The sequence below is a fragment of the Patagioenas fasciata genome, chromosome 1 (genome assembly GCF_037038585.1).
Source record: "Patagioenas fasciata isolate bPatFas1 chromosome 1, bPatFas1.hap1, whole genome shotgun sequence".
NCBI lineage: Eukaryota > Metazoa > Chordata > Aves > Columbiformes > Columbidae > Patagioenas > Patagioenas fasciata.
In genome coordinates this window covers 119,492,067-119,517,588 of record NC_092520.1, presented here as the reverse complement: position 1 = coordinate 119,517,588, position 25,522 = coordinate 119,492,067, and the positions used below count along the sequence as shown (strand labels likewise).

At 42.2% G+C, this 25,522-nt stretch overlaps 1 protein-coding gene across 1 annotated transcript in view; it reads right to left on the bottom strand.

The window, feature by feature from the left end:
• The window catches only part of OCA2 (OCA2 melanosomal transmembrane protein), a 207,306-nt gene extending 185,881 nt beyond the window's left edge, over positions 1–21,425 (bottom strand). Inside the window, exon 1 of the mRNA XM_071803651.1 lies at positions 21,069–21,425. The gene's annotated coding sequence lies outside the window, so the exon portion shown is untranslated. The remainder of the gene's footprint in view (positions 1–21,068) is intronic.
• Positions 21,426–25,522: the final 4,097 nt, after the last annotated feature.

Sequence of the window (25,522 nt, the reverse complement as noted above, 5' to 3'; positions counted from 1 at the left end):
CTGACCCCTGCTGGCAGCCTGGCCGCCGCTCTGATTAAGAGATGCTGAGAAACCAGGCAGGTTTAAAAGGAAAAGCAGCCTCCTTCCTGTCATGACCAAAGTGTTAACACACATAGGTTTTTCTTCTCTCCTTAAGCTATGTCAGTTGCTTTTTATGCCATAATGTTTCTGCATTCTCTTATAAATGAGATCAACAGCAAATGCCCTGTGTCAAGAAAGCTAAACGGCCTGTTGAGATGCCCAAGGCCTTTGATGGCACCTCTGTGCAAGAATGTGAAATTATTCACACTGATGAGTAAAACTCCAGCAGTACAGCCTTGCTAGAGGACTTTTGAGAGCTTGGTACTTCTCTATTGTACTTTCAGAACCCATCATTACATAGTCATGGTACAGCAGTGAAATTTCATCCTCTCAGATCATGTTGAAGAGCTTCTGTGCGTAACTGCTGGGGTCTCAAGGTAGAGACAGAAAAGCCCAAACCTGCACCCTCTGTGACTAGTCTTGGGTTTCCCAAGCTTCTGCAAGTGAAAGCAGCACAGGATGACAGCAATCCAGGCAGAAAAGGCTGTTAGGAAAGAGTATTCTGAAATCTTACAATGGGCTTTTATCAATTATGACGGATTGCTGGTATTTTTATTTTTAGTTCAGGTTCTTTACCCTTCAGATATGTCAGGCTAAGTACATAACAGTTCCCTATTCAGTTATTTGGTGCTTAAAAAGGTCTTTATCTCTTCCTTTTTTAGTAATGAGCAAGACAGTAGGAAGGAGTTGATTAATTTATAATATATTTTGAAATCATTAAAATAAGCCTGGCTAGTTTCAGGGACTTTTGGGAAAAAAAAAAAAAAAAAAAAAAAAGAAAAAATCAGGTTGCCAAGTGTAAAAGGAACACCAATATCAGAGGTTGGGTTTTTTGTTGTTGTTTATGCCCATATCCTACTAATAAATGTTACAAGTTCTGAACAGATTATTCTACACACTTTCAAGCTGAACACCAAACTCCCCTAAAACAAAACGCAGAAAAAATGTGTTACTGCCACCTGAATGACGTACCTAGATGATGATTGTTATTCCCACAATGTCAATCGTTCTTATGTCTAACTTGATAAACTGCAGGTGCTTGAAACTGCCGCAGCGGCTAGAATACTGATACGCAATAAGTGTTCATGTCACATTTTTCTTGTCCGCTGTTAGCCTAAATTTACTTTATAGAAAAGATGATGATAAGGAGTCTCTTTACACAAAGGAATTAGAGCCTCCATATGCTTTGGCAGCTGTACCATGGAAAAAGATAATACCAACAGATGCAGAAGAGCAGAGTTCATTATATTGTTGGTTTCACCTTTCTTCCGAACATGCAGCAAAGTAGGAAAAAATAGATCTTTTTCCTACAGAACCCAAGTGCGAATTGAGGTAGCAGTGAGATAAGACTTAACAGCTTTCAGCTGGTCTCTTTGTCCTAGTATCATTAGACCGGAGTTTTGTTTGAGAAATGCCCTTCGATGCAACAATTATTTCAACTGGCAAGCAAAGCAGCATACTATACATGATTATACTTTTCAAAATTATTTTAAATTTTTCACAGCCTGCTATGGAGTTTTTACTTCTCTGCAGGTAAAAATAACCACTACTTGATTTGTTGACACTGGCCATAATACATCCAAGATAATTAAACCAAAGAGGAGACATTAAGGGAGCGAGTTAAGTATTTTGTATAGATCCATTTCCATATTCATACTCAAAAAAGTTGGAGTTTCTGTTTGCTTTAAAAAATTATTTTTATTTATTTTTAAAAAGTGTTTCCTTCCTCTACTAAATGGTTTCATAGATACATTCAGAAATTAATCATCACCACAGCACAAAATTATTTCCTGTTTTACAGAGCAATGAATGCAAAAATAATACTCTTCTGAGACAGCTATGGCAAACAGCGAAGTATTCCAGGAGCCAGACAGTGGTCCTGTAAATGGGCATAGTTGTATTGATTTCAGACATTGTTAGAACTTATTCTTCTTTCCAGACAACCAAAGTCAAAGTTTTGCTTTGATTTTAGCAGGGGCAGGGTCAGACCTGATTGAGCTAATAAGCCTCAGTTTGAATTAGAAATTTCAGTGCTATTCTAATAACCTGCTCTGATATGAATTAAAAACTGTCTGAGCCTACACCAAGAAAGCCAGGGTGAAAATAAAAACAGACATATTTAGAACTTTCTTTTCTGAATTTGGGTGTTCCATTAGCACCCTACTGCTGTGCAGAACTTTTTGCCTGCCTCACATTGCGAATGAGCCTGCTTTTAAGTACAGTCATACTTCTTAGATGGAAATGATCATGCACTAGAAGGAAACACAGCATCTTCAATGAAACCTGGTATTTCCATGCTGTCGATGCCACTGGTTTGTGTTATAGGCCTGACAAATTCATTAACTTCTCTCTCGGCTTTAAAGCATGCTTACAAAACCAAGAGGCCAAAAGCACATGCTATGGGATGTAGATTTGTGAAGCTGGCAGCTTTCTGCAGTGTTAAAGCTTATGAAAATCCAAATCCAAGCTAAAATGTATGGAATGTGAGCCTCACCTCAGGCCTTTATCCAAAATTCACCAAGGCTACTCAGAGTCCTTCCACTGACTTCACTCGGCTTTGGACCAAGCCCTTCAAAGATGTAAAACAGGCTTGAAATGCTTAGCTTGTGAGAGAGATTTGGTTACAAATAGAAATTGCCCAAATCCATGACTCTGAGGGGAACACTGAACTTTGCAGCCTCGGGGCCAGAAGGTCAAAATCACATAGAGAGACTGCAGTCACCATGGTGGCAAGTCGGCCCCATGGACACGGGCAGAGGAAAGGCAGGAAGGGAAGGACACCAGACCAGCCCCAGTCCTCAGCAGAGGAGGAGATCTATGCATAGCAGTGCTGCGGCTGATGGATTTCCACTTTCTTGCACTGCTCCCTGGAGTCCACAAGGTTTCCTTCTCCTGCAGCTATGGCAGGCACTCTTTTCATGTTGGTGGGAAAGCGATTATGAATAGTTTTATTTAGATGTCCCTGGGAAGAAGATATTTCAAATACAGCACAGAAACAGAACTTCCCTACCACAATAAAAAGAAAGTCTCCAAAGTGGTTAAGCAACATAAATGTTGCAAGAAAGTCTCCGAAGTGATTAAGCAACATAAATGTTCCAGCAACCAGGTATTGCTGTAAGCATTTAAGAGGAGAGGGTGAAGCTACAGCCTAGCGGCTGTCACAAAGAAACCAGAGGTGGAATTTCTGTTCCCTGATTTATTGTCTGTTTAAGCTTTCTCAGGGCTAAGGTGTACGTTGTCTGCTCAATAACATTTGTCGAGTGGGTTTCATTCAGCAAAGCTGCAAATTATGTTGAGGTTTTGAGGAAGCACTTTATAGTAGTAACAGCAACCGCCTTTGCTCATCAAAATGCTTTGACTCTGCCTAAGAGTACACCTGAGTATGTTTTCCTGAAAGGGGGAGCAAGGGTGGCCTCTCTGCTCCAATTGTCTTAAACTGTCCCTGATGAATGATTACGTTCATTGGCACTGGCAGAAGACAGCACCTTCCTGGGCAGAAAGTTCACTGCACAGAAGAGTCATTAGTGAGCCCTTCTGTGAATCCCTCCAAGTCTCCAGAAGGTCTGCAGGAAGAATGCATTTCTGAAACAGCTGCTTAAAGATCTGAGGGAAATTTGGCTGGAAAAATAACCACATGATCCTTCAGCCCCTTGAGTATTTTTGGCTCTCGAACACTAAGTCCAACGTGACATGACAGCCTTATACAATCAAAAACTCACCACTGACCAACAGAGCAACACAACATCATGATGGTTAAACAAAGCGGGGGAGGAAGATGCGCACCCACGTTTCCCTTTCCTTCTTTATTCTCATTCAACGTTTTTTAGCCTTTAACAACTCAGATGAAAGAGAAGACTTCACACGGTGACGCTGGCTGTCATGCTGGGCAGCACACTGGCTGCAAGCGAGCTGCCCCGAGCGTGCGTGAGCATTGTGCTCACTTTGTGCCAGGGCAGACCCATGGGCACAGCCAGCTCCAAGCTTTCAAAAAGTTTGGATGAGTCTCTTTCATCTCTAGCTCTAGCCCTCCATCATCACACTATCCCTTCAGAAATCCCTACTGAAGAATGTGAAGCTACTGAAAAATATAATTTGCAGGTCTCAGAGCTCAGCAGAAGGCTGGAAGAAACTATCATCTTGTTGTGTGACAATTGGCTCCACTCTGCTCTTGATCCCTATCCTTATGTTCTGGAGATAAGACTGTGGGACACAGGTACAAATAAGAAGGGGAAAGGAGACAGAACTGTTGGGCCTGGCACTCACACTAATGACTCTTCTCCCTACCATAAAGCTAGAGAAAGATACATTTGCACTTACTCTAAAACCTCTTCTCACAGTCAAAGCAGTGTAAATGAATGCTGGGGTTGGTAGGAATAAGAGCTATTATCTTCAAAGAGATAACTTGACCTGTCTAAGCTTTGCAGATATTTCACTGAAATACAAAATTCTCTCTACCCCAGTACAGTTTGGAAATCTCACCCTAGCAGTCATAAGAAAGTGGAAGACAATGCCTAGATAATTCCACACATCCCAAAGTCTTTAATCATGGATTATACTCTAGGAAACATATTAGTCACGTGTGTATGAACTTCATATCAAAGTGCAGAGGTTTGTTTCTTTTGCTTAATGTAAAGTAACCACTAGATTTTGGATAATTGTTACATAAAATAGTCTTCTTTCCATTTATCAAAGTTCACAAATGTTACAGCAGAAATAGTTCTGAGTTAACAGAGTAACAAAGAATTCTATATTATTAACTTTCTCTGACATTCAAGTAGTCTGTATTTTAAAGCTAAATATCAGTTATTAGAAAGCAAATTGAGTCTCTCTGATACTCAGAGTTGTAGCTTAGCAAAAAATCCAAAAAAAGTTACATTTATTCCATTCAACTTTTTTCAAAGTATTCATGAGATGTGTTGCATTCTGTATTTTAAACACTTTTTTCTGACATATGGGACTTTAAGCAGTCTGTCGGTGGAGGCAGAATAATCTGTTTACCAAAAAAAGAATAATTAGTTTCTCCTCTGTTTCAATAAAGCCAAGGAACTGGACCTCTGAGTTGATTTCTAGAGCAGAGAATAAGTGGCTAAAACAAAACCAATCCACATGAAAAGGAGAAAAGGTGTCTATAATCTGTGAATGACTGATAAATATATGTAAAGCACGTGTAAAAGAATGCATAACTTCTTCCCTTTCAAAATGTAAGGAAAAACAGTAACAGTTGCTTAGCCCAAGTATTGCATTGCCTTGACCTATTGTGAGAAGTTTCTCTTTGAAAATACAGACACTTTTAGCTTCAGGTTATATGCCCTAGAATTATTGAGATACCTTTTGTTCCATGGGCAACATTGCCATCTGTATTTTTTATAATTATAAACTGGTGTTAAGGCAGTCATCTGGGTCCATTTAGAACAAGCATCTCTGCAAATAGATCTATGCAAATAATAGGCCTAAAATCTAGAAATGCAGCCTATTTACAGAAAACGAAGTTACACAGGAAGGAGCCATGGCTCTGCAAAATGTTCTGGCGTTAAACAGATAGACTGCAATCTCCTGCACCATGTAGCAAAAAGGAAAAATGTAATCCTTGAAGACGTAAGTCCAAATAGTGGGTAGGAACGGAGATTGTTGTTTTCCCTCCATGTCAGAATTTGTTACCCGCTAAATGCTGGGTACAGTGCAGGGGCTCTCCTTTTGGAAAGGAACTTGGAAGAAGGGAGGCAGTGCAGAAAAAAAACATAATGAAATAATTCAAGGGCTGGAGAAATGCTCTACTGCAAGAGAGACCAAAGGTATTGGATCTGTCCCATTTGTCAAAAAAAAAAGAAAAATAATGGAGCAATGGCTCAGTTACTGGCCCACCTTCACAGAGGGAAAACATGTGGTATTAGAACGCTCTTGCAGTGAGTGAACATGGCATGACATGAACTGATGGCTGGAAGGTGAAGCCAAATAAATTCAAACAGGAAACACAGCACAATTTTTATGACTTTTTTTTTTTTTTTAGGATTAACTACTGAAACAAACTACTGAGGACAGCAACCTTGACCGCAACCTGGCAGTGTGTTCTCAACTAGAGTTATCACTGAGAGACCTGCTCAGATGAGGCATGCTGTTCAGTCCAGTGCTTGGAAAATTGGCTGAGATGTGCAAGTGTGCAATAAAAGCATGGGAGTTGGAGTCAAGGGTTCCCATTGAGCCCCTAGTGCTATGAAAGTCTGGCTGTACAAACTTCATTTCAGTCCATGTTCTCAAAATCATTTGAGCTTAATTTTTCAGCTCAGGAAATGAATCAGTGTCAATATCGACAGAAATTTTTTTAGATCTTGTCTTTACAGATCTTTGATAACAACCAGGTAAAATGGAAATTATTACCACAGTAGAAAAAGATGTTTCAAGAATGCCTACAGCAATCTGTTCCTTTTGGACCTATAAAACGTTTAGGAGGCTTAGAGGAAAAAAAAAAAAAAAAAAAAGAAAAAAAAGAAAAAATGGCATCTAGTTACTGAGATTTTTTTGTACATATTCATGCTTAAAAAGCAGTTTTCATTGAACACTGTTATTTATAGAGCCACTTCAGCAGTGAAATAGGAAGCTGTAATCACACTCCACATGCTTTGGCAGCCCTTGACATGGGCAGGATGTCTGAGATGTTCTGTACTCAGACTTTTTCCTTTCTTAATAACAATAAAAAAAAAAAAAAGAAGATAAAAATCTGCCTTCAGAGCTTCCATATAAAAGGGGAGAACTCATTAGTTGAGAGACATACAAAATGCAAAGAGCTCGTTGTGCTTTTGCGATGAAAATTCCAAGTTTAGCCAGACATTATATTTTAATTGGATTTTCCAGTAGTAAGAGCAGAAAACTCTCAAAACAAACCCCTCAAGGGAGGAGAAGAAGTGACTAATCTTTCTCTTTGAGCCCCTGTAGCCAACGAGTCATCTCCAGATCTTTGCTCCTCGTGACTGCAGCCACGGTGGAGCAGATCCCTCACCCACCCTGAGGAGAAGGAAGCTGCTGACAATGAGTGATGGTGCCTTCCCAGCCCTCAGCTGCTGAACCTGCCAAAATACCTTCCAACAGCCCATGCCAGAGAGGGGCTTTTATTATGGGCTCCTCTCATCAGCCCAGCTCTTGTTCCAAACCTGAAATACCTCAGCCCCAGCTTCTTCTCCTTGGGAAGAACCCGGGACCCTTGCTCCTAAGGGGAGCTCAGCGAGGCCAGTGGGACCCACAGTCATTTGCCTCAGGCAGCTGCACTGCCAGGAAGAAGCTTCGCTTCTCCAGGCGAGCTCCTGTTCCTCAGCACCCAAGAAATAAGCGCTGAGTGGCTTTGCTTCCTTTTAACACTCAGAATAGGGGTAAAAAGCTCAGAGCAGGTTGCTGTCTCACATAATTATGTGATATGCACCATACAATAATTCAGATTGGAAAGGACCTGTAAAGGTCTTCTAGCCCAAACCCTGCCCAAACCAAGGCTAGTACCAAAATGAATCCAGGTTCCTCAGGGCTTTGTCCAGCCAGGTTTTGAATATTTCCCAGGATGGAGATTTCTCAGCCTCACTCCGCCTGTTGCAGTGCTAACCCACTCTCAGCTTGAGAAAAAAAATCCCTCACATACAAGCAGAATTTTTCTTACTGTAGCTTGTGTCTGTCACCTCTTGCCTTTTACCATGCACCTCTGAGAAGAACCCCGATCCATCTCTTCTATAACCACCTTGGACTGTTGAAGACAACACTAAGATCCCCTCAAAGCCTTCTCTTTGCCAGGTCCTCCCAAGAGAGACAGAGATCATAAACTCAAAAGCCTTCACATCACGCTTTTCACATCACTGATACCTGCATGAGAAATAAACACCAACCAGCATGTGCAGTTTGAGGAAGCGAGGGCAGGGGCTTAAATGGGAGCCCTACCTGCCCAAACATGTCACCTCTGGTCAGTGCTGCGAAAATCTTGGGTAGCCCCAAGAAAACCTTTTAAAACCTCTGTCTCAGATCTCCTGCATCTAAACACTGTATCAATAAACTTCATCTCATCAGACATTTGAAATTTGTTGTCATTTGAGATTAAAACAGTCTTAAGACACAGCAGTATTGCAAGTCCATCAGCAGCAATGTTGTCTGTGATCAGCCAGGCAAAGAGTAAAATATTCTGTTGCAAATTGAAAATGTATCCCTAGTACATTTACTCCTGTTTGCACCAAGCACATAAGGCAAAGAGAGAGTCAGGACTGCCAGTCCAGCTCCGTTCCTTCCTGCTCTAAGCCCAAGGGATTTTGTACAAGGTAAATGGCTTCATGCTGTCAGAGGGTTTTGTAGGTCTCAGACCTTTTTTTTCCAGCTGATCAGAGAAAGAAGGTACAGGAAAATATTTTACTGAGGACAATGTCAGACTTGCTGTGCTGTTATCCATAGGAAATGCATATCCAGAAACATTTGCATAAGAACTGGAGCAAAAAAATCATGTCCATCACAACAACTACCAGGTAGTAGCTGCCCCCTGACCGGCTAGCACCTGAAGCTAGCAAAGCAGAAATCATGAGCTGTGAGATGACAATCTGTGGATGGGAACATACAAGCACATTATCACCGTGAAGCTGGGAACGTGGTCACGGTGTGCTGGCTCTGCCCCCAGTGCTGCCCCTCTGACCGTCCTCACCGCGACCTCTGTGTCAGACCTGGAGACGGGTGACCGCAGGGGCACCTGCTGCAAAACATCAGACACATTCCGTCTCAAACGGTAACTCTTCCTCCAATAACTTCTTTGGGTGTTCATATCCCAGAGCTGCTTTAGGAAAATACTTCAGATGAAACCTTCCTTTCCTTGAAATGAGAATAAATTTGTCCCTGTTGAAGTCAGTGGCAAATATTTCCTTCTTCGTACCCCTGGCAAAACAGAAAAATCTACACTTCTGAAATCAAAATGAAGCTGTCTGTGGCTTCATAGTTTCAGTCAGACTGCAATGACTTAGCTTCATTGTGGTTCCTACATGCATGCAAATGACCTGGTTTACTATAATTAATTTGGAGCATTTAAGTTAGTGAAGCTGAAGCACGTTATGTTGTGACAGATTTGAGACTTAAGCCCACTTAAGCTATAAACACTAAGATATAAGAAAGAGATGCAAAAAAAAATGCTATGAGGAACAGTGGGAGGGAATGGAAAAAAGAGAGTCACTGCTGACATCATCAGTCATAAAATCTTCAGTACATGCAGGAGTTTCATCAGGACCTTCAACATGTCACCTAGGATGACTTCCTTACAGAGACTTACCCACATACACTGAGTTCTAGCACTCAAACAGCCTGTATGTCCAAGATAAGAGAAGAGCCATGTAATGAAATCTGATGCACAGATAATGTTAGCAGAAAGTGGTATTCACAGGGAGTTATGACCACGCAGCCTTTATAAAGATATACACTCTGAAGTTATAACCTTCATATGTTGGGCACTTACGGGTGTTAGAGTGTGTGTACACAACAAAGACACCCCATGTCAGCCAAATACAGGTGACTGAGTGACATACTGCAAAAATTAGCACATACCTGCTAAAAAATTCCTTGAAAGCAGAAAACAGAGTGTGCACGGATTGTCTCCTGATACACTGAGTCCCTGTTCAACCCCAGACTAAGTTAGGTGTTGTGTTAGTATGTGAAGTTACTCCACTTCTTTGATGGCCAGATACCACTTAAATTATTGACAAACAGATTTTTTTGGCCTCTAGCTAAAACGTCCAGTGCTCCTGCAAAGCATAGTTTGCCTGGTGAAAGTATTTCAGAGATTTTGCTCTTCTATTAGGAGCTGAAACATCAACTGCATTACATACAGACAGTTTAAAAGGGAAGCAAGAGCTCTTGTCAGCATAGCCACAGAGAGATATTAGAGAACTGACCTAATAAAGAGAGAAACACAACATTTATCCTGGGCTGGAAAAATGCCAGGAGAAGGCAGGAACAGAAGCATGTTACGATATCTCATATATCACCCTGCCCTGACTGGTATCCTGAAAAGTAATAAAAGAAGACAAAAGTACTAAGCTGTCTGTGGCTACATCTGTGTTAGTAAGTAGTGTGGTGGAATACGAAAATGTGTGCAAAAATAATGAGCACCCACATCCCAAAGAGAAAAACTACAAACTTATAGCTGTAACCATTTGTTAAGAACACCTGAACAACTGCCTCCAAGGAGGGACTAACGCAAAGCATTCTCTTCGCCAGGGCAAATCCAGATAAAATTGTCATGGATGGTATGAAAAAGTTCACTGCTTAATGGGTCTTGGGAGCTAACAAGGATGCCGCACAGAAAATGTCAAGAAGAAAAAGAACAAAATTCATTACTACACAGTGCTTTAAAAAAGCCATTAGAGTATTCATTGATATCAAAGACCATATTATTCACTGAAATTACTCAGCTTCCCTCTTCAGGAGAAAAATGCTCCAGCATTGTACAATGTTTGGGAGGGAAGGAGTGTCTCCTAACAGCCCAACAGTCCCTCCCTATGAAATGCTAACCCGTCAGGGGTCATTAAGGATACAGACACAGAGTAACAGCCATTAAATTCTTAAAGCAAATTAAAGTTCTAATTGTAAGTGTTTATGTGTGCTTATTATATGTACTTTTTCAAAGAAGATGCTGTTTTCATTCTAAATTCTCATTTACTTGTTCTAATCTCCTTTCATTTCTTGTTTTTCATTTTTATTCAGCTAGGAAAATTGCTCAGAGGCAGGCACAAGCATGATGTGCTAGCTGCTGCCCAAACTTATATGTGCAATGAAAAGTCTGCAGCTTAACAAAACAGTAAATACAAGAAATTCTCCTTTCATTCTCTTCTTCAGTTGAAGTCAGTGTTTGCAGAGACATTTATTCCATAAAACACGTAGATTAGGTTGTAAGACTGTCAATAAGATACATGATCACATTAGGATGTGGTCTGTGGAGGAAGAGCGACAGTGTTGCTGTTGAAACACAGCAAGATTAAGATTAAGGTTAAGGCACAGCTCAGCAAATCTGTTCACTGACAGCCAAGGCCACTCTTCCAGATGGGCCATCCCAGGGTAGCTCGGAGCGACTCTCCCTCACCCCAAGTCCCATGTCCTGCTTTCCCCGGTCTCCAAGGAATTGCACCTCCTGAGCAGGTGATGGTGGCTTTGTTCTCCATGGCCCTTGTTGGGCTTCCATAGCGTGAACAGGTCCAGCCACCTTTTGAACCCATGAAAATGTCAAGTATTCAAAAATTCATGTTGCAAAGAGCTCCTGGTCAATGACACTTCATTGCAAATGATATTTTATTAGAAGAAGGTTTTTACTGGACAACTGCAGACATTTTGCTTAAATCCAGGCTGAAAGAGGGACCCTAAAGCATCAAAAAGACTAAGGGGTCATTGGGAATAAAGAGAAGCTGGATTAAAATCTCTGGTCTAAAACAAATTTTGCATCTGAATGACCCTCCAGCCCAGCATTTGACCTGACTTTGGGTATTCTGCTGCTCATATCTACCAGGACAAGCTGTTGGAGTTGCACTAGTTTCTACAAACTGGTTGATTACACCAGTTCCTGTTTATCTCTTGGGTCAGAGAAAAGGAGACTGGGCAGCCTGTGGTCAGTGCATTCACTTCCTGTGGGTAAGATGCAGCTTGAAGCTTCTTTCCTTGCCAGAAGATCTGAAACCATCTAAAGCTCCACTGTGAAGGAGGACACAGAATCAAGAACAATCCCACTTGGGAGTGACCTCTGGAGATTGCCTAGTCCAGCCCCTGCTCAAATGAGGCCTGGCTTCAAAGCTGGGTGAGGTAGATGATAGATGAGGGTGCTGCTATCAGCTGGTGTGCCCAAAGTAACCCAGTATTTGGGCCAGGCACTCCCTGAGTACATGAATCCACTGTGAGAGGGGAGTGGACTCCCAGTAGACCATGTGTTCTGTCCCATGGGAGACACAGATGTGGAGTTTGTCTCCTGTGGCCAAGCTCATCAGTGCAACCACCAGGCTGTCCTTAAGGGAGTCTTCATCTGCCTCTTATTCCTGGATTCTTTATTTCATCTCAACATCAATGGTAAATGTTTCAAAGTGTCACATTTTCTGTGGACCAGACACTTAATTCTCTATCTGGAAGGGCATAGGTAGAACTGGGTATATCCCAATAATCTGCAAGGGGAGGTGTCAAAACTAATTTAGGTCTGTCTTTCATCAATGCACTTCTGAAAAGTTTATCCTCCACCCCATCCTCACAAGCCAACACCTGAAGCTACACCAGAGGCTGGGCCCCAGCCTGCCCACAAAGATGTTAAAAGGGGCTTACGAGAAAGAAGGGGACAGACTTTTTAGCAGGGCTTGCTGCAACAGGACGAGTGGTAATGGTTTTCACAGAATCACGGAATGTTAGGGATCGGAAGGGACCTCAAAAGATCATCCAGTCCAATCCCCCTCCCAGAGCAGGAACACCTAGATGAGGTTGCACAGGAATGTGTCCAGGCAGGTTTTGAATGTCTCCAGAGAAGGAGACTCCACAACCCCCCTGGGCAGCCTGGTCCAGTGTTCTGTTACTCTCACTGAGAAGAGGTTTCTTCTCAAATTTAAGTGGAACCTCCTGTGTTCCAGTTTGAACCTGTAATGCCTTGTCCTATCACTGGTTGTCACCAAGAAGACCCTGGCTGCACCCTCCTGACACTTACCCTTTATGTATTTGTAAACATTAATAAGGTCACGCCTCAGTCTCCTCCAAGGTAAAGAGACCCACCTCCCTCAGCCTTTCCTCATAAGAGAGATGCTCCACTCCCTTAATCATCTTCATGGCTCTGCACTGGACTCTCTCCAGCAGTTCCCTGTCCTTCTTGAACTGAGGGCACCAGAACTGGACACAATATTCCAGGTGTGGTCTCACCAGGGCAGAGTAGAGGGGAAGGAGAACCTCTCTCGATCTACTAACCATCCCCCTTCCAACACATCCCAGGATGCCATCGGCCTTCTTGACCACAAGGGCACAGTCCTGGCTTGTGTTCAGCCTGCTGTCCACCAGGATCCCCAGGTCCCTTTCCCCTACACTGCTGTCTAATAGATCATTCCCCAACTTATACTGGAACCTGGGGTTGTTCCTGCCCAGATGCAAGACCCTACACTTGCCCTTGTTATATTTCATTTAATTTTTCCCTGCCCAACTCTCCAGCCTGTCCAGATCTTGCTGGATGGCAGCACAGCCTTCTGGCGTGTCAGCCACTCCTCCCAGTTTCATGTCATCAGCAAACTTGCTGATGGTGCACTCTATTCCCTCATCCAAGTTGTTGATGAATATATTGAATAGTACTGGCCCCAGTACCAACCCTTGAGGCACTCCACCAGATACAGGCCTCTAACTAGACTCTGTCCCATTGACCACAACTCTCTGGCTTCTTTCCTTCAGCCTGTTCGCAGTCCACCTCACTACCCGATCATCCAGTCCACACTTCCTCAGTTTAGCTGCAAGGATGCTGTGGGAGACTGTGTCAAATGCTTTACTGAAATCAAGGTAGACCACATCCACCACTCTGCCATCATCCATCCACCTCGTTATGTCCTCATAAAAGGCGATGAGGTTGGTGAAACCTGATTTCCCCTTGGTGAAGCCATGTTGACTGCCCCTAATGACCCTCTTATCGTTGATATGCTTTGAGATGGCACCAAGGATAAGTTGTTCAATTACTTTCCCAGGGATGGAGGTGAGGCTGACCGGTCTATAGTTACCTGGGTCCTCCTTCTTGCCCTTTTTGAACACTGGAGTGACATTTGCTTTCCTCCAATCCTCAGGCACCTCTCCCGTTTCCCAAGACTTGGCAAAGATGATGGAGAGTGGTCCAGCAATGACCTCAGCCATCTCCCTCAGCACCCGTGGGTGCATCCAATCCAGACCCATGGATTTATGGATGTCCAGATTGCTTAATTGCTCCCTAACCCAGTCCTCATCAACCGAGGCAAACTCCTTCATTGTCCTGCCTTCCTCTGGGGCCTCAGGGGTATGGGGCTCCTCAGGACAGCTTCCGGCAGAGTAAGCAGAGACAAAGAAGGCATTCAGTAACTCTACCTTCTCTGTATCTTCTGTCACCAGGGCACCCACCTCATTCATCAGTGGGCCTACATTGCCTCTGATGTTAGTTGTATCTGCCACGTATTTGAAGAAGCTCTTTCTGTTGTTCTTGACTCCTGTCACCAGGTTTAATTCTAAGGAGGCCTTAACTTTCCTAGTTGCCTCCCTACACCCTCTGACAACAGCCTTATATTCTTCCCAAGTGGCCAGTCCCTTCTTCCACAATCTATAAACTCTCCTCTTCCACTTGAAGAGTTTGAAACTAAAAGGGGAGAGATTTAGGCTAGACATGAAGGAAAAAATTTTTACACTGGGGGTGGTGAAACACTGGCCCAAGTTGCCCAGAGAGGTGGTAGATGCTCCATCCCTGGAGACATTCCAGGCCAGGCTGGACAGGGCTCTGAGCAATCTGATCTAGTTGAAGATGTTCCTGCTTGTTGCAGGGGGATTGGACTGGATGACCTTTAAAGGTTCTTCCTATCCCAAACTATTCTATGATTCTATCTTTGCTTAAAACAAGCTGGCGATGCCTGTAGCAAGCAGTACCAAGCAAGGGTCAGGCCCCAGCGCACATGACAGCAGCGAGAGCGTTTGGCTGACGCTTGCATCTCAGCTGACCGGCCTGACCGTTATGTAAAGTTCCTCAGATGGCAACGGGGAATTCCTGGTTAGACACAGACAGTCTGAGGAGTAACTGGATGCAAAACGCACTGTTTGAGGAGATGAGGATTTATGAATAAAACCCCATTTCCTACACCAATCTGCCCCGACTGCCTGCTCTACCAGAGCCTCCCTACAACTGTTGCATGAAGGGTCATCCATGGACAGCAAGTTTGCCGATCTCCAGCTCAGATGAAAGATAATTTTCCACTACTGACAATAGTCAAGCACTTCTTCTCCTGTGCTTCTGAGCTTCTTAGTGCAATGGACCACAAAAAATAATTTCAATGGGAAATTGTTTCTTCAGGGTGAAACAAGAGTTTGTAAATTAAATGAGTCCCATTTGGTGTGCTATAAAATTTTAAAGTAAACCAAGCAAGGGCTTACAGGAACAAAAGTGTCAATTTTGAAAAAAAAAAAAAAAAAAAAAAAGTGTTAGCAGTTATAAAAGCAAATAGAAGATGTCAGCACAAAAAATTAAGGGCCTCTTGCTTCCAACAGACTACCAGATTGAGTTTATTGTTTAAAAAGTCAGGTCTTTGTCTGAAGCTTGAGCCGTGTTTGAGGGTAGTTAAGGCTCTCCTAGTAAGTTTCCTTGTGCTTATTAGTGAGTGTGTCCAACTGCTTCATTTCCTACAGAAGCACTGCTGAAGTGTCTCTGCCTCTCCCTCCCTCGTCGATTTTCGGGAGCTTTAGCTCTAAGGCACACAGCTGTCTCATTCACATTTACCCCAAGGCTCACTTTGGCTTTTTTTTACAATTTTTCTGTGATATTTGTATTGAAGGCCCTGTAATTAGCCCAGTGCCCTTCATGACTGCCAGGTAAAATTCTCCCTGCTACTGATGAGATGGAACAAGAAATTTTTATTACCTAATCAGGAAATTAGAAGATAATTAATAGGTTTATGAAGGTGCATTGTGTCTTTGAAAAGCTAAAAGAAAACATATTGCCAGAGCTACTAAAAAGTTGAAACTGTTCTTGCTTTAAACAACCCCCATAACCAGACATCTTCCTGCATACATTCCTAAATACAAATGGCAAATATTCAAAAGTGCTTTATGGTATCAACATTACTGATGATAAATGACACATACTTCTGTCTAAAGAACTCTGGTTAGCTTGATGTAAATTTTTTCTATGCTATTCATCTATCATGAAATCTCCACAGTATTGTGAAATTTGCAGCAGCTTCTATAACATGAATTCTACTAGGAACTGAAATTAAGTCTCCTTGCAAAAAGCAACCATGACCAAAATTAACAGACACTGTTCACAAAGATCACTCACTAGAGACAGATCTGCAAACACAGAAATGGCTCCTTCATAGTAATACAATTATTGGATGATGTCTCTACAGATGAAGAGATATTGCCTCAGCTATGCACATGACTATAGGTTATAATTAATGTTGGGCATAGGAGAGGCTGCGCTTTAAGAGTAGTAGTAGTTTGAGACTAGTGCTAGATCCTGAACAGCTGCAACATCTCTCCAATTTGTATCTTCTGGCATTTTTCACCTTCAACACTGCCCCGTTCACAAGAACGTGTAAAAAAAAAAGCTTAAATATTTGTGGCGTTTATGACTTAAATACAGTTTCCATTAAGCATTTTAACCAATGGAGGTGTTCTGCTCAAAAATGAAATTACAAACTTATAAACCTGCAAACACGCAGCAAAAATGTATTTCTAGGACAAGCAATTACAAAATTCTGCATTTCATTACTCCGCTGAAGCTCTTTCAGAGGGAAAATCACCCATAAACACTCTTTGGGGCTGTTCAAGGAATAGGGAATGGCGCCACTTACATTTCTGCTTTGATTTAGTTTCAAACACACGCCCTTCCATTGAACTTCCTGCATCCCCATTGAAGCTGCTCCCTCATCATGCAGCTGGAAGAGGCCCTTTGCTGTGCTCACCCTGCTGCTGCTCCTCACACAGACCTAAATACACCCCAGCTGTGCCTTGTGCCTCCTGGGGCAACCGCTTCCCTGTGCAGTGATTAACAAATCCACGCTAATCACAAATCCAAAAGAAATCATGTAACTGTATTGGCTTTCTGACACCGGACTGGGAGGGAAGTGTATGCTTCAGTTCCTTCTGGTTTGACAACAGATAAATAAAAATGAGATTTTTAACAAACGACCTCGTGAATAATGGAAAACACCTCATAGTTCAATGTAAGGCCTGAGACCAGAACAAGCCTCTGGCTTTGGGACAGCCCCAGAGCACCCCAGCACGAGCAAGTCTCTCTCCATGATATATGACTAAACATTTCTCAGGGGTCATTATTTCAGTCAGGGAACACTGATGGCACCAACTCTAATCCTGAGGGAGAAGAGCTCTGTGTGAGCAACCTCTGTGAGGCTGCTGAGAACTGCAGCCCAGCTGCGGCAGTAGTTGAATAAGGCACAAACTCATTCCCCAAATCCAGACCTTCCGTGGCTGAGCTGCAAGCTGCAACACCACAGCAATATTAGCAGAAAGTTTTGTTGGGGCTAAGCAGAATTCAATAGCTGGGAGCTAGCAGGGGAAAAAAACAAACAACGACAACAAAACAAACAAACAAACAAAACAACACAACAACCAACAAACAAAAATACCCTGCTGTCCCTTTGTGTGAAGCAACCAGAGACATCATAGCTCAATCTATTGAAAAAGAATAATCAATGCTGTTATCAGTTTTGAAATTACAAGTTATAAGGCCCATCATGCCAAGATGCTTTATTTAACTAAAACAGAAACGTAGCAGATCGATTTTTTATGTCAAATTAAACTAATAACTGTAATGATATGTGTGAAAGAGGTGAAGTTCTCTGCTGCAAGCAGTTCATGTCAGAGAAGAGAAATGGTTAGAGAAGACCTCAAGCATAGCATGCTGGTAGTTTCATAGATCAGATAAATGCAACAATAATTAGCCCTCCCAAGAGAGTAAAAGAAGTCATGTGTCTATGCAAGCTAGTAAGAGTCAATGAGCACCAAATGAGAACTCTACAGTGTTGAGTCTGCTGATACTTCCTCTGCAGTGACATATGACCATGGAAGAAGATAAGGCTACCTGCTGTCCGTGAGGGGGAAGGCTGGAAAATGGCAAGCAGACAAAAAAAAAACCTGTGGACAGATGCCTCCATACCATTGTCCCATAGCTAATGAGAGTCTTTTATGAGAATTCAACAACCCCTGGATCAGGTACCTTTTGCACCAGAGCCCCAGAAATCTCCACTGTGCCCGGTGCTACCAATTATCGAAGTCCTTTCTTTGGTACTTCTTTTATTCTTTTTTATAGGCTCCTGAAATACCACAGATATAGTACCTAAACCTACTAAATGCTGCAAAAGGATTTCTGCCAGCCTAAGTCTCTCAATAGGTGTCATGAAGATGGCTTCAAAACAAGTTAATGTGTGCTAGAAAATTTCATGAATCAACAAGAAGATCCTGTACCCTGCAAGAAGCAGGTTTATCCACTCATTTCCTGAACAGGAATGCAACTTTCATTCCAGGCTATCATTTTTCCTTTAAAAAGACTTTTTCTGCTCTTTTTGACAGGAAAATGCTGGATGCGGTTATACTCCTGCAGAGATTAAGAATTTCAATATTTTCAACAAGATCACAGGTCTAGGATCAGAGCTAAAATGTGGAAATGCAAAGAACATGAAAGCCAAAATGTCGATTTATGGCTGAATACAGTGTCTTCCACACATCTTGGAGTGAACGGATCACTTTGGCAGCACTACGTAGCTCTTCTAATGAACACAGAATGGTTTTTTTCTTCTCTCAGGCAAATGAAAATATCAGTGGGTTCATTCTTCTTTCTTGTTTTATCTGTTCCTGGCTGGACACACATGTTTTAGAGTGGGTAATGATCCTACAGTGACCACATTAAAAAAGCAAACATCTGCCAACCATTACCACACTGTGGTTTCTGAGATAATGCTCCATTTGTTCCCACTCAGAGCAGTGACACACACAGCGTGTGCCTTTCAGAAAATAGTAGGATTACTGCAGTGTTCTAGCTCCATTGCCAAAAAATTGTAGGAAAGGTCACCTAACCTTTGGTACACAGATTTCAGCCATTTTCTTTTCAAAGCAGGGCAGGCTGATGGGGTTTTGTAAAGCTCTTGAAGAAGAAACGGAGTTATCACTGTATCAATAGGCAAAATTTAATGCACTGTTAACACAATGTGGTGATATTTGCTCTTTTCTCAAATTCAGATTTTTTTTTCCCTTTGTTTTTAATTGAGTGAAATATCGTGAACTGAATACAGCTGCTACCCTTCCCCTAAAAAATATATTGGCTATGTGGCTAGTCTGCAAAAGTAATTTACCAACACTCCAGCAGTTTAATCTATTCTGCGAGAGTAACAACGGCCAAGTCTTAACAGTAAGAACCTGAAGGCTTTCTGCTGTAACAGGATTTAGCAATAACTTTTAATTGGCAGTTCAAAGTTAATCCTCAGGGGAAAATGTGATCTGGCAAAAGCACCCAGTCACAGAAAGAAAAAAAAAAAAAATCACCAGACTGTGGGGGATTTTCTCAGTATTTCTGCAGCTATTGTTATTGGGAAGCATTATAGAAATAATTGTTGCATTGTCTCAGACTAACAAGGTTCTTCTTATGTGATATGTTTTATCCCTTTTGTACCTTTTTCTCTACCAGTGAAGAAGAGGGCAAAAGTTTAAATATTTCAGTTTTCCTGGTCGGTTATAGCTTTATTTAACACACCTTCTGAAGGGAAAATCATATGCAAATCCCATAGACTAACAGTCTGCTCTTGCCTTTTTGTCCCTCGACATCAGTTTCACATGACCACAAGACTAAATATTTCTTCTCTTTCTACTCAAACAGCATCCCCAAAGCCTTGCGGTGAGGAACCATTTCTCCTCCTAGATTTAGCTGTAGGAAAAGCCAATAACCCAGACAAATCTTCTCATTAACTCGTCAGGACCTGTTCAGCTCTAAATGTCAGCAATTCCGACATCCACGGTTTCCCTTCTTTGTTCCAGTGATGTTTAAGACTAATACAGGGTGACCTGCTTAACTCAGAAGAAAGCACATGGATGCTTCAACAGACAACTGACGAGGTCCAGTTTAGCCTCCCACCAATGGATCAAAGTCTGCATTGAAAACTAACCTTTCAGCAACAATTCAAGAGCTGCCCTCATGAAGGTGCCAGGAATGCTGACGGCAGCATGTGGGAACACCAGCTTTTTTGGTGAGAGTTCAGGCAGCAAATAAGCATCTGTTTTCCATCTATGACTATATTAAGAAATAATAAAAAAAAATCCTACATATCAGTTGAACCACATCTCTTGAAAGCAGCAGCTCTTCAACATCTGTCTTAAATGAGTAATAGATTTTATCCTCAAAAATATATGTATATATGAGTATTGCCCCCCCACACTCCCTGCAAATACAGCTACATTAAAGTAACAGGTCTCCTTGACCTCTTGCCTTAAGTTTCATTGAAAACCAAACATTCGCAGCTAATTTGGAACATCCCAAGCTCTTGGGAAGTGGGATAGTTTCACCCTCTTCCTCCTGCAGCAAATGCAGGGCTGTGCAGGACAGATCAGCCCATTGTCGATCAGCAGACTGCTCTCTGGCTGGCAGACTACTCTAGCAAGATGACTGGAAAAATCACAACAGCTTGTTACAAATACAGCCAAGATGAGTAAAATCCATGAAAAGCAATGCTTCAGAGAAGTAATGGCAGCATATACCTGCTTCATTCATTATTCATTAAGTCAGTTCACTTGAGACGTGTATTCACTCCACAACATCAATGTGTTATCTCAACACACAAAACTAAACATCGATTTTAAATATGAAGGTTCATGTTTTGCAGACTAGCCCAAAAAGTAAGCCTGAACTACTTCCCTTACACATAAATAAGAGGCACAAAAAAAAAAAACACATTAAAAATCACTGTAATTTTGAGTACCTAAAGAATCTACAATCTAAGGAAAGTTCAGTCTTTTATATATTTAATATTCAGGGGAAAGTTAATGTTTGACACAATGTAAAGGTAAAAGAAAATTTAAGTAAAAGAACTATTAAATACTATAGTATATACCTTATGTGGCTCATTGACGTTTTAAAATGCTGAATGCTCAGGTACATATAAATGCTGTTCAGAGACCCTGCATCGCAAAGTTTGAATAACTTTTAATACGTAATATTTTATTGCACATATTAAAACTCTTCCTCTCAAAATAACAGAAATGCATTAAACTATTCCAGAAAACATTTATTGTAGAAAAAAAATGCATTTTACCTGCTTTTCTGAAGAATTCTTGAAGCGGTTCTTTTGTTTGAAAATAAAAACCTCTAAAATGAAAAAGAAAAAAAGAAATGAAGGTGTACAGATGTTAAAAATAGAAGAAATGTTTCATCTGAGGAAGCTGCAAGATGTCTGGTGTTTTCCAAATGGAGAGTTTATTTGGGTAAATGACTTTGTTGCTGTGGAATTCAGCTCAGTCCTTTGTAGTAAGCATCTCTGGATGGGGAGAGAGTGACATTGCATCCTGTGCACACTCATAAATGAAGCAGGAATTCCCAGATTTGCCATCATGTGATTTCAGTGTGGAACGAGCACTCGACTTACTCCCAGCACCCGTTACTCTCTGCCCAAACGCAGCTCTTCCCAAGCCCGAGGTGGCTGTAACAAGTGGCAAAGAGAAAAGGAGTATACAGACCACACTTAGCTTCACTGAGCAGGCACTTCACGTGCTGCCCTGAGCTTGAGCAGGAGGCAGGAGAAGAACAGGGTGAAAGTACCATTGTTAAGTGGCCACAGAAGTTATACAAGAGCAGCTTTAACAGTTCTTGCTGTGAAAAACTGGTCGTATATGAAAGCTGGGAGAAAAAGTAAATTCTCTTTTTCTGCCATCAGAAAGTACTGAAAAGATTCTCCTGACAAACATTCTCATTCTTTATACTGGAATTTCAAAGATTTACGAATAACACTGCAGTACTCAATGCAATGTTAATTAAGCACTACAACAGCCAAACTCTTTCTGCCTGTATCAGAAAAAAAGCTGATAAAAGATAATATAATCTACACTCTCTATACAGTGTGAACTGCCAACTGGAGAAACGGATGCTGAATTAATATGACAGTTACAAGCAGAATATCACAAAAGAAAACAATACAAAATTCATTCTTCACAAAGAGAATGATGCTATTGACATTTTGCTTTGAAGAACTGCATTAAGTAGTAATGATGGTTTCTGCTTGCTGAGCCTTCCTAAAGAAGCAATTGCTCTTCAAAGACAAGTAACCATTTTTGACCTAAGATTCAAGGCAGAGCTGAACACTTCCAGCTCCTTCAGGATTATCCATGAGTTCATCAATAGTTATCTGCAATGTTCTCATTTGATGTGCATCATGGATGTACAACCACGGCTCGTCTCTTCTCTCTTGCTGCTGGAGACAAGTTCTTACTAGACAAGTCTGGTGAGGAAATGCGATATAAGGTGAACCACTATGCAATTTCTATTAAAATGTTCCATTTGTGCTGTTGCTGGAGGTACTTAATCACCTAAAAGTGTGTTTTTCAATGTTAGTTTGTAGTTTAATTTAAGATTGTAGAGCACATATAATGGATTCTCTTTTATTGTAAATTAAGTTCCAGTTTAATCTAATTGACTGCAAACACCAAGGTGACAGTACCTTAGGCTCTAGGAAGTTATTTACAACTCTATAACTTAAGAAGTACCCCGTCATGTTTTGAGAATGCAAATCTATTTATACCTATCCCCAGGATCACAGGACCACTATTCCCTGACTGCTCTAGTGTGGCAAGAGACCTGCCAGCATCAGATGGGCCTTTTTAGAGTCATAGAATCATAGAATGTCCTGAGTTGGAAGGAACCCACAAGAATCACCGAGTCCAACTCCTGTCCCTGCATTTGATAACCCCACAGTTCACGCCATGTGTCTGAGGGTGTTGTCCAGTCTCTTCTTGAACACTGTCAGGCTTGGGGCCGTGACACCTCCCTGGGGAGCCTGTTCCAGTGCTCCACCACCCTCTGGGGGAAGAACCTTTTCCTTATGTCCAACCTAAATCTACCCTGGCACATCTTGCTGCCATTCCATTGGGTTCTGTTACTGGTCACCAGAGAGAAGAGATCAGCACCTGCCCCTCCTCCTCCCCTTGTGAGGAAGCTGTAGCCCCATGAGGTCTCCCCTCAGTTTCCTCTTCTCCAGGCTGAACAAACCAAGTGACTTTAGTCTCTTCTCATATAGTTTCCCCTCCAAACCCTTCACCAACTTCATGTCCCTCTTCTGGACACTGTCCAGTAGCTTTATATCCTTTCTATCCTGTGTTGCCCAGAACTGCACACAGTGCTCCAGGTGAAGCCGCAGGTGAGCGGGACAATCACCTCCCTCGCCCAGCTGGCAATGCTGTGCTGGATGCACCCAGGACACAGGTGGCCCTCTTGGCTGCCAGGACACACTGTTGGCGCATGTTCAACTTGATGTCAACCAGAACCCCCAAATCCATCTTAGCAGAGCTGCTTTCCAGCATCTCGTCCCCAGTCTGTATGTACAGCCAGGGTTGCCATGTCCCAGATGCAAAATCCGGCACTTGGTCTTGTTGAACTTCATGTGAATGATGATTTTCCACTTCTCCAGTTTGTCCAGATCCCTCTGCAGGGCCCCTCTGGCCTCAAGAGTGTTGACAGCTTCTCCCAATTTTGTGTTATTGGTGAACTTAGTATTCCCTCAAGTCGTGTGTCCAAGTCATTTATGAAGACGTTGAAGAGCACTGACCCTTAGATGGATCCCTCCGGAACCCTGCTAGTGACTGGTCGCCAGCCCCACATAACCCCATTTACTAGAACCCTTTGAGCCAATTGCTCACCCCCTGCATTGTGTGTTTATGCAGCTGTATACTGGACATCTTGTCCAGGAGAATATTGTGAGAGACAGTATCAAAGGCTTTACTGAAATCCAAAAAGATCACATTGACAGGCTTCCCGTGGTAAACCAGGTGGGTAACGTTGTCATAGAATGAAATTAAGTTGGTCAAGCAAGACTTTCCTCTCATTAACCCATGCTGGATGGGAGCAATGACTGTGTTGTAGTTCAGGTATTTTTCAATAATTCACAGAATAATCTTCTCCATAATTTTGCCAGGCACGGAAGACTGACACAGAAAACATAATTTCCATGAAAATATTAAGTTACAGATAGAATATAAACATACATGTTCACTCCCATACAATTTTATGAAGACAAGTGAATCCAGTTCTCCTTTCAAAGATTATTCTGATATGAAAGAAAATAATCCCTTTACTAAGATAAATTATTTGCCTCCAACTTTATAGTAGTCTATTTGTGTTTCTCTTGCTTGGACAATTCAGCCATGGCTGAGAACCCCAAAGTAGGAGATGCTATAAAAACACAGAAAGAGATTAAATTTCCCTCTATACAAATGATGTACAGCACAGGAGACAACAAACAGGATAAGGACAGAGTAAGACATTGCTGATCTGCATAGTAATGGTAGTATTTCAAGAGCGCACACATGAAAGGGATGTAGGCTATCCTGTTTGCCACGATAGTTCATCAGATATTCATGACCTAATTTAATCAGTGCTACATCACTGGGATTGCCGTACTAACAGCAGAAGGCCAGGCAAAAATCCCAAGCTGAAAAAAATGCTTCCTGTGAAGTTTATATGTTAAATAGGCAACTTCATGCACTCTAATGAAATGAGAAATAAAAGTCATCCTTTTGCATCTGTTTCCTTTAAACCTTTAGTTGGACACCTAGCAGTAGAAGTGAGGGTATTTCCTGGTGAGTGGGGAATAAATAATGTGCCTGCAAACAGGCTGGCTGTTGTGTGAAGTTCACATAGCTCAGACCAGCAGAGAGAGGCTTTTGCATTTCCGATGGATTTTCCAGGCAGGAGATTGCAGCCTGCCCAGCCTGAGGGCTGGGGGCAGCGGGGAAGACCGCCGGGGTGCCCTCCACCCATGGAAGGATTGACTCATCCACTCACCATCTCATCCCCTCCCACTGTGCTGCCGTCGCTGAGTGAAAGGTGGGGGTCTAGCCTGACTGCTCTCCTACTCTTCAAATAAAGTTACAGGCACCACTAATGGACAAATCATCCTAGCCTGTAGTAGGAAGGGATTCATGCTGGGAAACGTGAGGTGTCTACATAAAAGCCACAGGTCTAAATTCCCACTTGTAGTCCCTGGAGATGCAGGGTCAATGCAGTCACTGGGGTGAGAAAGGGACATCCCAACCACAGCCAAATGTCCACTTCAGGATGAAATTAAAAACTCTTTGGAATGTATCAAGTGCGTTGATTAAGCCTCTGGATCCCAAAATAGGGAGAATAGGCACATGCACCCTAAATGATTTTATGATTCTGTGAGTTCACATGTGGACACCTTCATGCTAGACACCTAGGTTTAGGAGAGATTAAGCTTTTTGGATTCCCCAGAGGGAGATGTCTACATCTCCTGCACAATGAATATGAAGAGGGAGATGCCTTTGCAAGAGGTATTTCTAACTGGGAATTATTTGATTCCCCTAAGGCAGGTGTCCACATTCACCACCCTGTAGCTGCATCCCCAGTCCAGCTGTGCCTCATCTGCCCCATCTGTTCCTTTCTCATCTAGCTGTCATTTTTCTACTTGTGTGCTCTTGGCTCTTCCTCTTGTTTCCTACCCCTCCGAGGGCCTGTCTGCAACAAAGATGAGATCTGCAG